This window comes from Phragmites australis, chromosome 20, assembly GCF_958298935.1.
Source record: "Phragmites australis chromosome 20, lpPhrAust1.1, whole genome shotgun sequence".
Lineage (NCBI taxonomy): Eukaryota > Viridiplantae > Streptophyta > Magnoliopsida > Poales > Poaceae > Phragmites > Phragmites australis.
This window is the reverse complement of record NC_084940.1, coordinates 5929892-5943070: the sequence shown is the minus strand read 5'-3', so window position 1 is coordinate 5943070 and position 13179 is coordinate 5929892.

The window sequence follows — 13179 nt, the reverse complement described above, 5'->3', positions numbered from 1 at the left end:
ATTATTTTTATCGAATCATCTAGTGTTAACAATATTTTAAAGTTGTTGGCTTAATGACTAGTGCGCGAGTTTGAGGCTATAAATACCCCTTCACTCGTCTATTTAAATGTGCTGGAGTCCAGAGAAGTTTATGTACACCTGAGAAGACATCCAAGCCACCAAAGTGCTCAAAATGATCATTCAAGGTGATTAAGCACACCATTAGAGAGTGATTAGTGCTTATAGGCTTAGAAAGAGTGTTGCTAGGTGATTGCTGCCTAGAGAGTGGATCAAGTAGTGATCCAACTGTGTACCAAGTGGTACGCTGGCACCTTGGAGTCTTGGTGACTCACCGGCAAGCTTGTTGACTATCTAACTTGGTGTGGATCGGGCGGCAAGGCAATTGTGCGGGAACGCGGAGACCCTTTCCTTGGTGACTCAAGCTCTAAATTGATCACGGCAGCAAGGAACCGAAAGAGAGGCTAGTGGTGAGACCTTACCTTGGTGGTTTGGTGGCTCATCTAGGTGGAGGCCTTGTCTTTGTGACTTGGTATCTCAAGAGCCTCGACCGGGTGCCGACCGGGAGCATATCCTTTGTGGAGCTCTAATATGGACTAGAGGTGAAATTCATGCCATCGATACCACGAGAAAAATCTCTTGTGCCAAGTTTTCTCTCTCCACCTTATTTACGTTACCGTATTTACATTTTTGCAATTTACTTTCTTAAATAGGTTGTAAGTGATTTGATCGGTAGAGTAGACACACTAGATAAACCTAGAGCATATTTAGATAGAAATTGATATAGGTTTATCTTATATTATTTTTGTAGCCAAAATAGTTCGAAGTATCCTAATTCACCCCTCCCCCTCTTAGAACGTCACGGATCACTTTAATTGGTATCAGAGTAATGGCTCACATCTAGCTCTATAATTTGTGTTAGAGTTTCACACCTTTCACAATGTTTCGCCAATTCAAGTGGTATTTGAGCTTTAGTCTTATTGTGATCGGTTAGGCTTCACCACCTAGTGAGTTGTGACATTCAGTGTTGAGATAGATTCTCATAGTGCTCCACTTTTAGGATGGCACAAACTTTTTTCTCGTGAAAAATTCTAATTACTTGTTATTTGCAAGTCCGAAGGTTGGATGTTTAGAGAGTCACCGAGGAAGGGATGAGACCTCGTATCACCAACAAAGAGAGACAATTAGATACATTGGCCAAAAGTATCCTTTTATTATCTATATATGTGTTGATGCATTTAATCATGTTTATTCTCTTATCAATGCATATGATATTTGGTTTAGTCTCATTGAAATACATAAAGGCACAAAGGGTATGCGTAATAAGAAATATCATGTGCTTGTTACTAAGCCCAATGACATCAAGCAACTACCCCATGAAAATGTTAATGATATGTACTCACGTTTGAATATTCTTGTTAATGAGATCAATGGGTTAGGTTTGATGCCAATTAAAGATGATCAAGTGGTGAGAAGAATACTTCAAGCTCTTCTTCCGAAATACAAGTTGATAGTTTCCATCGAAGATGACTCCAAGTCAAGTGCTCGGCAAGATCACCGCCCATGAGATGACAATGAACATGGGGGTAGAAGTTTCTTTCTCATCCGACACCAAGAACCTTATTTTCACAAGCAAGCAAGCTCAATGCCAACACATGAAGGTAAGGATGAGAAGACAAGAGCAAGAGTAAAGCTCAAGCGAAGATGTCGGAGGATTAACTCCTGTCACAGGGATCCCGAGAGACCCCCTTTTTAGAGATTCGGCTGGGGGGATGATCCTGAATAAATTCGTCGGAGAAATAAATGGAAGTGGAAGTAAATGCAACGGCCGGTGGTGGGAGATGATCAACCTAGTGCAAAGGGAAGTAAATGCACCGGAGTTTAGACAGGTTCGGGCCACATGGGGGCGCAATACCCTACTCCTGTATGGATGCAATAACTTATCCTGAGGGGGAGCCCTCAGGGATATATCTGGTTACAAGAATATAGTGTCTAACTAAGAGCTTGAGGCTCCTTGTTCTCCGGCAAGAGCTTTGCTCAGGCTTGCTTGCAATGTCTTCCTCCGTTGGCTTGGTTCGTTGTGGGGTTCGTCTTCTTCGTCTGAGTGTGTCATGGTTGACTGCTTGGGCCCATCTTCAATCCAATCCTTCTATCCTTTTAATCATCCTCTCCTTCTCTCTGTATGCCGATCCTTTTATGCACTCGCCGGCCGCGACATACCCCGAACGGGAAGGAAGGGGCACAAGTTCCAAGACGCCACGACTGAGAAAGGCGTCATCATTTTCTCTGGGCGAAGTGACTGGGGCGGTGGAAAAATGCGGCACGCGTCCGGTCACCCGTCACTGTGGACGCCCTAGCGACGGGCGCCGTTGAGAGGGCCCACCGGGCAGCCACAGAGGCACCCGGCGTGCCTGCCCTGTCTTGTTCCTCTGCCATGGCAGGGCGGCAGGCGGAACGCCTTGATCCTGGTGATGTTATCCTGAGACACACCGGATGATACGGGACGGGACTCATACAATTAATGGCCCCACGCCTCTCTGCCAAAGCATGGCAGGGACTGACACTGCGGCGGGAGCAGTTGGGGATGTCAGGCCGCGCACGCCCATTAAATGCGGCCTCGGACCTCTGACTGGTTGACACCTCATCGGTGGGCCCCTCGGGGGCCCTTCTGGGTCGTCGGGGTACCGGGTGGTCGGGGGTACTGTTCACCTCCCCGAGCACCCTCTCCCGAGCACTCTCGCATGAACCTTCAGGGAACCGAGTGCTCGGGGGCCTCCACGTGCAACCCCGAGCACTCTCTCCCGAGCACTTTTGCACTGACCCTCGAGGAACCGGGCGCTCGGGGGCTGCAGCACGCAGCCCCCGAGCACTCTCTCCCGGAACACCTCCCCGAGCACTTTCTTCCCGGTACTTGGACTCTGCGGGTCGTCGGGGAAATGGGGTGCTCGGGGACCAGAGGTTGTGGCCCCGAGCGCCTTCTCCCAGAACTTAGATTTTGCGGGTCGTCGGGGAACTGGGGTGCTCGGGGACCAGAGGCTGTGGCCCCGAGCGCCTTCTCCCGGAACTTAGATTTTCCTCATCCCGCGGGAGGGACCTCGCGGGATGGTGACACGTGGCAGACAGCTGGCCTGGCCTCGGACCTCAGGGACCCCTAGTTCCTGATACACCGACAGAAGATGATGGTGATCAAGATAAAGAGAACTATAAAGAGGATGATCAAAGCACATCAAGTGATGAAAAAATTGATCTTAAGATGATCAAGCTCATCTCAAAGTTAGAGAAGAACATGAACAAAATCAATACCAATGTTGATCATCATATCTTCATTGAAGACTTGGTCAACACAATTGATCACATTAAGAAGGAGAAGAAGATCAAGATCAAGAAGATGGAGACAAAGAGAAGAGCCAAGCCACTTGATAGCATAGAGAGATGGGTGAACGATGATGAAGAATCAAGCTCAAGTGATAAAAGCTTCACCATCCTCCCCTCCAAGGAAAGCTCTTCCTCAAGGTCGTCATCACACAAGCGTCATCGCGCAAGTCATCTCACAAGTACCTTATGGCTAAAGGTATGGATAACGATGTAAGTGATGATGAATTCGATAATGATTCTTCTTCCTATGATGAACTCCTTAATTTAATCAATGACCAATAAAGGGCTCTTAAGAAGCAATCTAAAGAGCTTAAGAAATTCAATGTACTTAATGACATTCATGCTACCTTTGTTTCTAATTATGAATAATTATTGTGCAAATTTAATTTGCTAAACAGGAGCATAAAGAGCTTAAATCAAAATTTAAGTGCATTGAATCTCAAACTAAGGTCACTTTGAAGCAATCTATCCCTCTATTTAATTACAATCATAAGTTAGATGTTTTCACTTCTTGTGATGATTCAGTTGCTTTACCTAGCTCACCCCTTTACAGTGAGATTTATGTTGAGAATATTGTTGTAGAATCATCTAATAACCTCATTGCATGAAAGAATGATGAGCTTAAGTAAGAAGTGAACAAGCTTAAGAAGGAATTGGCAAGACTAAAGGGCAAGAATCATGTCCAACCGCGTCAAGACAATCGTGCAATCATGGTGAAGAAGCTTGCGGAGGGATCCACTGTGACATGCTTCAAATATCATTAAGAAGGCCATAAGTCCTTCCAATACAAGAGCCAAGAAGGAGACCAAGGAGAAGAATAAGATGATGAAACTCTCCAACAAGATCTCCAACCTCTACACCAATTTTAACTATAAGATCAAGACCAAGAGCAACCACTATAAGCTTGAGAAGAAGGACAATGTCAAGATGGTTGCACACATAGTCGCAAGAAAGGACCGGAGGTAGAACCAACCTATTTGGATGCCCCAGGAAGTCATCATTAACATGAAGGAGCCTCAATTGGTTTGGGTTCCGAAGAAGACTTGAAGCCTGAAGCGGCTTTGGAGACTTGGAGGCTTGGCTTACAAGATGAAGTGAAGGTTTAAGCAAAGAAGCCAAGTATACAAGATGGGTGTATTGATGAAGATCATGATCATAACAAATCCTCATCCAAAGGTAAAAGAAGTAAATGTTAGCTAGACTTATGTTCATATATTTTTTTTAAACTTCTAGCTTATTTGCCTTATGTAGGATTGCATATGCTTATTTCAATTTATTACAATACCTAGTGTTGGTTTTCATATGGTAGGTTTTTTGTGTTTATCTTTAACCCATGAGTAACCTATATGGTTTATTAGTTGTAGGTTCTTTTCATGGCACTAGTTTTTACATTTGGTATCTTTCATGTGTCATGATCCAATCTATAGGGTAAATTCTCTTTGTTATCAATAACAAGTGCATATAAATCTCACAAGTATTCAACACTTGTATGCACACATTTAGAGGGAGTATATCCTATAGGTTGTGATTTTGAGACTAACATATGTTTCTAGTGATATCTTTTGTAGTCTCATGGAGCAATCAACACGTCCCTGAAGGTATGCAATGCTCAAATACTTCAATTAATATCATTATCAAATCTTTTATTTATTTAAGCTACCTCCATGCATAATATAGCTTAAACTTTCTATCTTGACATATATTTCTTTCTCATTATATGTATGAACACATATAGGGGGAGTTTAGACTATATTATGTGGGTTTCATAAATTATGATTTATGTGCTTTCATAGCCAGTAATTGGTATCATTATTTTGTAGTGATATCCATATAATTAGTATCCTTTTATTGGATCATGATTTGTAAAGCTCTCTCCCATATGCTCTAATATTTTTCTCTTGAGTTCAATATGAGTTTATAGTCCTTTTTGGGAGATTGTTGACAAAGAGGGAGAAGTTTGACGACCAAAGCAAAATGAAAGAAAGATGAACAATACGAGGAGATTATAGCAACAAGCAAGACATCTAGGAATACCAAAGTCAACAAAGAGGGAGAGAAAAAATGCTAGGTGCCTAGATTGATAAAAGAGAAGCTCTTACATAGGTCGTTCAAGGGAGATAGTGGTAATGGAGAAAGAGATAGCCATAATAAAGAGGGACTAAGTGGTAAGAAAATACATCCAAACAATATGGTAATACTTTGTGCTCGCTTATTATCTTTACATTTGATATCATTTATTATTTGCCACTTGCTTTGGTTGTATTGTCATCAATCACCAAAAAGGGGAGATTGTAGCGAATATAGCCCCACTAGGCTATGATTATGATTTTGGTGATTAATAATAATATATTCAATGAGACTAACATGTTTATCAATAATATATGTTAGTAGGTCTCATGGATGCAATACATGAAGAAGCCACCATAGTCGAGACAAAGTTAGACTGAATTGGAGAAGTCTCGGGAAGATTTGCCTCACCGGATAGTCCGGTGCTCTGGGTGTTGAACTCACCGAAGTATATTTGTCAAATGGGAGAGAGGTCTAAAGACCTCACCGGAAGATCCGGTGTTTGATAAGGATGAATGCACCGGAGCATTATTACCAGAGAAGGATACAGCCACTGAAGGTCGAAGATTCAACCTATCGGATGGTCCGGTGAGAATGGAATGAACACGGGACAATGAACAGTGCAAAGAAGTAGAACTAAGTTCAACCCAACAGATAGTCTGGTGATGAAGGCAGTGTAACACCGGAGCATTATTTTCAGAGAGGGTTGCATTGGCTCGGTTGGATGGAGATAACTCACCGGATGGTCCGGTGATGGAGTGATGTGCACCGGATGAATACACCAAAGCACTTTACGTGGAGAACAAGGAAAGTTTCGAAATGCTCAGGATAACTCACTGGATAGTCTGGTGATAGAGATGAAGTATACATCAGAGTGTCTGGTGTTCATAGAGGCTTCAGTGGGGTTCCAACAACTAATTTGTGAGAGTGTACTCACCGGATCATCCGGTGTTAGTATTATTATTCTCACCGGATTATCCGGTGTTAATAGCTTTTCAGAGCCATTAGGTTAATGGCTAGTGCGCGAGTTTGAGGCTATAAATACCCCTCCACTCGGCTATTTAAATATGCTAGAGTCCAGAGAAGCACATGTACACCTGAGAAGATATCAAAGCCACCAAAGTGCATAAAGTGATCAGTCAAGGCGATTAAGCGCACCATTAGAGAGTGATTAGTGCTTATAGGCCTAGAGAGAGCGTTGCTAGGTGATTACTGCCTAGAGAGTGGATCAAGAAGTGATCCAACAGTGTACCAAGTGGTACGCCAGCACCTTGGATGACTTGCCGGCAAGCTTGTTGACCCTCCGACTTGGTGTGGAGTAGCAGCAAGTTAATTATGCGGGGACGCAAAGATCATTGCCTTAGTGTCTCAAACTTTGAAGTGATCACAAAGGCAAGGAACCAAAAGAGAGGCTAGTGGTGAGACCTTACCTTGGTGGCTTGGTGGCTCATCCAGGTGGAGGCCTTATCTTTGTGACTTGGTGTCTCAAGAGCCTTCACCGAGTGCCGACCAGGAGCATATCCTTTGCGGAGCTCCAACATGTACTAGGTAGGTATTCATGCCATCGATACCATGAGATAAAATCTCTTGTGTCGAGTTTGCTCTCTCTACCTTATTTACATTTCTGCATTTACATTCTTGTAATTTACCTTCTTAGTTAGGTTGCAAGTGCTTTGATCGGTAGAGTAGACACACTAGATAAACCTATAGTATATTATGTTATTTTTGGAGCTAAAATAGTTCAAAGTGTCCTAATTCACCTCCCTTCTTAGGACGTCACTGATCCCTTTAGTATCTATATAAAGTAACTTGGTGGACATATGTGAATATGTGAGCTTAGGCAGGGATTTCAATTCCATTTTACATTTCTTTTTCATTTACCAGGGAAAAGCTCAAAATTTACAAAATTTCACCAAAATTTTGGTTATTTTTTGTCCTTTGCTCTGTGGATCCACATGTTAGTGAAAGAAATTCCGAATTTAGATATTTCGTTCCCCTCCGAAATTCTTGAAATTCATGAAATTTTAACAAAATTTTAATCCTGATCTTTTTTGAAAGGTAAATGGCAGGAGATCTGCTAATTTTATATTAATAGAGGAGGAGAAAAATCATAAAAACAGACTAAACAGGATAATTAGGGCAACAAAAGAAAAGACGCAAGACTCTTGGCTCCCGTAATGCACCATGCCCTAGCATCCTCCTTGATTTTCGCCACCAAGACAATCGCCAAATTCTCATGGTGATGGAAACATTTCTCATTCCGTTCGTTCCATAGCCCCCATATTATCATAATGATGAGGGATCGATGAGCCCTATGCGGCACCACCTGCATGGAGCCGATAGCTCTCCACCAATGGTATCGAAAGAATCCCAGGCCGAAGTGCCGATGGAAGTCCTGGTGCACCAACTGAAGATGGCCTCCAAAATGCCGACTCATCTGTGGCTCTGCATAAAGGACAAATCCTCTGGTTCAGCCACCCCCTCTTAATGAGCATGTCCGCTGTCCAAATCCGATTCTAGAATGCAAGCCACAAGAAGAACTTGCACTTCGATGGCACCCAGACCTTCCAGATCAACTGCTCCATATCAGAGGACGTCAATCCTAAGAATTGCGCTTGGTAGGCGGAGGCTGCTGTGTACTCTCCATGGGATGTGAGGTTCCAGATGATAGCATCAGGGACATTCTCATTTAACTGGACCTGCCGGAGGCATGACCATAGGAGGACAAATTCGATGAAATGTTGGGCGGAAGTAATGGCGTTAAAGTTGATGTGACGCACCCAAGTGTTGTTGTGCAAAGCCTCCCTTACCTTTAGCTGCTTCGTTTTGGAAATCGCGAAGATGTTCGGCGCTAACATCCTCAACGAATCCCCTTGTAGCCACGCCGAGTGCCAGAAAATGGATTTTTCCCCATTTCCGATGATGATCATGGTAACTGCCTCAAAGAGTGCTATGTCCGTGTTAGTGCAAGGCGTAGACATTCCAACCCAGGGTTTATTTTCCGTCGTCCACCCATACCATAACCAACGAAGCCGGAGAGCTCTTACCAATTTCCTCAAGTTCAGGATACCCAGCCCACCCACCTTTTTAGGCTGCAAACCCTCTCCAATTTATTTTACATTTTTCGCCCACGATCCTATCTGTGCCAGTCCATAGGAAACTACGTCTCTTGGAGTCTATTTCATCAAGGATGCTTGCTGGGGCCTTCAATGCAGTCAAGTAGTAGATTGGCTGTGAGGTGAGCACTGATGTTACTAAAGCCTTGCACCTAGACGGATTCAGATGTTGATCGTGCCAATTTGCGAACTGGCCAATTGCTTTATCAAGGAATGGATGGAAATCTACTTTCTTTGTGCGTGTGAGGGTGATCGGTAGTCCCAGGTAATTAATCGGAAAGAGAGCGCGAGCTACCATAAGGTGGCCCAAGATGGGGTCTAGATCAATATCTCGGCATCTGATGGGAGCCATCATGCTCTTCTGGAGGTTAGTTCTAAGACCAGTTACTCTGCCAAAATGGCTCAAAAGATTGACGGTGGCATTAATGTCATGAGCCGTGGGTGCTAGGAAGATAACCGCATCATCAGCATACAGCAATAGACGCATTTTGGCATGGTTGCCCTTCAACTTCGTAAGAATCATGTCCTCAGTACCTTGATCAAGTAGGCATTTTAGCGGATCAATGGCTAGAACAAAGAGGAGCGGGGAGAGAGGGTCTCCTTGACGTAGACCCCTCCCATGATATATGCTTGTGCTTGGTGCCCCATTGAGCAGAACTCTCGAAGAGGAGGTTGAGAAAAGCGTGGCTAACCAGTTCCGCCATCTGTGTGGGAAGCCCAACCGCTGAAGGAGTTCAAGTAGGTAATCCTAGCAAATAGAGTCAAAAGCCTTGGCAATATCAAGCTTTAGGAGGAGTGTTGGTGTCTGAGATTTGTGGAATCTGAGTGCCAAGTTCCGGATGTACATGTAATTGTCGTGGATGGATCTCTTTTTGATGAAAACACTTTGGCTACTGGAAACAAGGGAGTTCATATGGGGTTGCAACTGCAGGGCAAGGATTTTAGTGATGAGCTTCGCCACGCCATGAATGAGACTAATGGGTCTGTAGTCGCAAACTCTATTGGCTCCTTTTTTGGGGACAAGGACGATATTAGCCGAGTTGAGCATATGCATGCTATTGTTGCATTGGTCGTGGAAAGCATAAAGCACCACCATAAGATCTTGCTTTATAATGTCCCAGCACGATGAGCTCCGAGTTTCAACTACTAAGTGAAGTTAAGTAGCCATCGTGTATCCGTCGGGCCCCGGGCCTTGTCCTTGGGCATATGTTTGAGAGCTGCGAGAACCTCCTACTGAGTAAAGGGGGCAGCGAGGTGTGCCAGGTTCACCGAGGGGATATTAAGCAAATCCCAGTCAAAGTCTAAATCTCTCCGGCGAGGGGCCCCCAGAACCGCCGTGAAGTGATCTTGAACAAGATCCATTTTCTCCTCATGAGTGGTCGCTCAGCCGTTCTACTTTTGCTGCTTGGCAATAAAATTCTTTCGCCTCCTTGCATTGATTTTCAGATGGAAGTATTTTGTATTTGCGTCTTCCACTCTAAGGTTTGTTATGAGTGAAGTTTGTCGTTTTTGTGCGCGTTCTAGGATGGCGAGGCCAAGGACCCTATTCTTCAAGTTCGCTCTAAGGTCCCTTTTGTCCGCAGTCAGCGCTCTACTTTCTTGGGCAATATCAAGCTAGAGGATAATTTCTTGGGCCATGTGGAATTGCATCTTGGTAGCATACACCAAGGTTTTGCTCCACTCACGCAGTTTGTTAGCCGTCGAGATGATCCTACGATTCAATCTATGAGCCGGTTCTGTGTGGGGATTTGGTTCACTCCATACCGCTTGGACCACATCCTTGAAACCCGGTATATGAAGCCAGAAGTTCTCGAAGTTGAACTTTTTTGGTCGTGGCGGGTTGCATTGATTAGAAAGTAAAAGAGGGTAGTGGTTAGAGAGCGATGAAGCAAGCACATGTAGAATGTGGGAGTCAAAAGCAAGGTCTCATTGCTCATTGCAGAAGACTCTATCTAGTTTCACCAGAGTTGGATTCACCCTCTCGTTGCTCCAAGTGAACTTTCTACTTGTGAGGTGGATCTCCTTGAGGCTACAGTGATTTATAGTGTCGCAAAATTTATTCATACGACGTCGATCAAGGCTTGTATTGTTTTTACCCAGTGCTCTGTAAATGAGATTGAAGTCTCCTAGGATGAGCCACTTTTCCCCTGTCGGCGGCATAGATGTTCAGATTTCATCTTGAAAGGTCGATTTGTCGTGGTTGCGCGACAGGCTGTAGACTGTGGTTAAGAAGAAGGAAGTTTTAGTTTCTTTTACGGTCGCCTAAGATGAAATGGAGTGATCTTTGCGGACAATGTCTGAGATGTCAATGTAGGTATCATTCCATAGGAGAAAAACTCCTCTACGTGTCTCGGAAGCTAGCAGGAACGCAAAGTTTTTTAGGCGAAACCCTCCCACATAGATAGCAAGCTCATGGTCTATGTTGCTCAACTTTGTTTCCTGGAGGCAGGCTATCTGACAAAGCATTGAGGCCAGGCACTCGTGCACTGCATCTCGTCTTGCTGTTGAAGCCCCTTACATTCCAGTAGATGATGTTGCGAGCTTACCATAGAGAAAAGGTGGTGACTCTAAAAACCGCACCCCTGGGGCGAGGTGCATGAATTTGTAGCACACCAACACAGACAAAGCCAAAAGGAGGTAGCACATTGCATAACACTGCAGACCTAATATTGCATAACATTAGAGGCATAGCATCACAGGTAGGTTTACAACAGACCAAACTCCAGACGTCCAAGCTACTGAAGGCCTCACGCAGCGAGCAGCAAAGACTCCAGATACAGAAGAGACCGACATGAACACAGCTAGAACTAGTAGCCATGGAGGGAAACAATAGGAAGCGCATATTTGAAGCACTTGGTTAACTAAACCCAGCATCAGGCCACATTGACAACATATAGGAACATCTCAACAGCTATGCCCGCTGCCTCTTGGCCGCCGAGAGAAATCAGGGCCCAGTCCACCTCCTTGGCACCCTCTTTTTCAAGGTGGAAGAGGGTCGTCAGAGCAGCAATTGCATCATGTGGAAGAGGGCGTTTGAACATGTCGAGGTAGTCCTAGATCGCCTGCTTGATTGGTGTGAAATCATCCTTGAGGTAGCCTAGCTTCCTACAAAGATTGTGGCGTGGTCGCTCTTGAATTAGCAGGCATTTGAGCCTATTGCAAGCATGCCGCTTACTGGGACGAAGCTTGGTGGGGTCGATCGAAGTGTGTTGCGCAGTCTTCTTGGACCTGATGATGGGAGGGGTCGGGCATGAAGCAAGTTGGGCGTAGGTGTCACAAACAACCACGCCAGGCTATTTATGGCCGTGTACAGTAGGGAGGAAGGTGTAGTAGGCGGTGACCATGGTCCTAGACTGCCATCCAGGGCGTCTGACTCCCTTGGCAGCGTGATCAGGGCCTACGCACACATCGTAACAGGCTGCCCTAGCGTAGCAGACAACATGACAGAAGCGTCCAGAGGCTGTGAGCCCTTCGCAGCAAATGATGTGGCCAGATCAGCCGACTCATTGGTAGGCCTAGCGTTTGGAGAGTACACCGCAGGATTAGGTTCCGCTTCGCATAGGGGCCAGCTTGGTGAGGCGCTCAGCTGCAAAGCTCTCGTGACAGCAGACAGGGTCGATGAAAAGCCAAAGGCGAGGCTTTCCATCATGGTGTCGCCCAGCGTGCCCTGCAGTGACGAGATCTCAGGAGGAGCTCGTAGGGGGGACCAGGTTAGTGCAGTCGCCGCCAACTCCATGCATCGGAGTGCCTCCTTGACCTGTTGCACAGAAGTAGGGGCCACAAGGTTCTTCATTCACCACGCGTTAGGAGGCGGCGCTGTACCCCAGTTGGTGGACTAAGCCTCATCCCACTTGCTGGAACACAACAGAGCCTCGGGAATGGAGAGCCTGTCCGCCAGGATGAAGGCTTTGGTGATGTATTCATCTGTGTCCTTCATCCAACGATGTTGGGCTTCCTGCAGAGCATGAAGATGTGCATGCACCGGTAAAAACAAATTAGACACAAAAGAGAGAGGTGGCTCAACAGCTGTTGGAGGTCAGATCGAAGGGCCTCAGCGTGGGAGGTGAACAGTTGTTGCAGTTCTGGCACGTTCGAGTTCCAAAGAAGGTCCAGTGAAGTCAACTTAAAGCTGAAATTGGCTGAAAGAGCAAATATGGGTTTGATCACAGCCCCCTGCTGGTGACGAATGTCGTGGTGACCACTATTGTGCTCCCACCTCCGTCGGGAGCAAGTGCACTCCCTGATCGGCCTGCCGTGGGCACCAACGCCCCTGTTGCCATGTGGGCTCCTAGACCGGTCGCCGCCGCCATGACGTTCATCAGAATCATCACGGCGGCATTGGCGACAGTGATGGCGCTCGTGGTCATCCCCAAGGCCGTGGCCTACACGTGTGCGGTCGCTGCCTTCTCCGCAGTCGCGCCTACCCTCCCGAGCCTCCCTTGCAGTACAGGCCACGTGGGTGTCGTTGAGCCTGTCACTAGGAGGTGTAGGGTGTTCGTACACCCTGTCCGTCCGAGGCTCTCCATCACATTTGCCTCTAAACCAGGTGAAGGGGTGCAAAGTGGGCGGGTGTTGCAAGATCTCATTGCCCCAGGAGTCGAAGCCGATGGAGGAATTGGCGAAG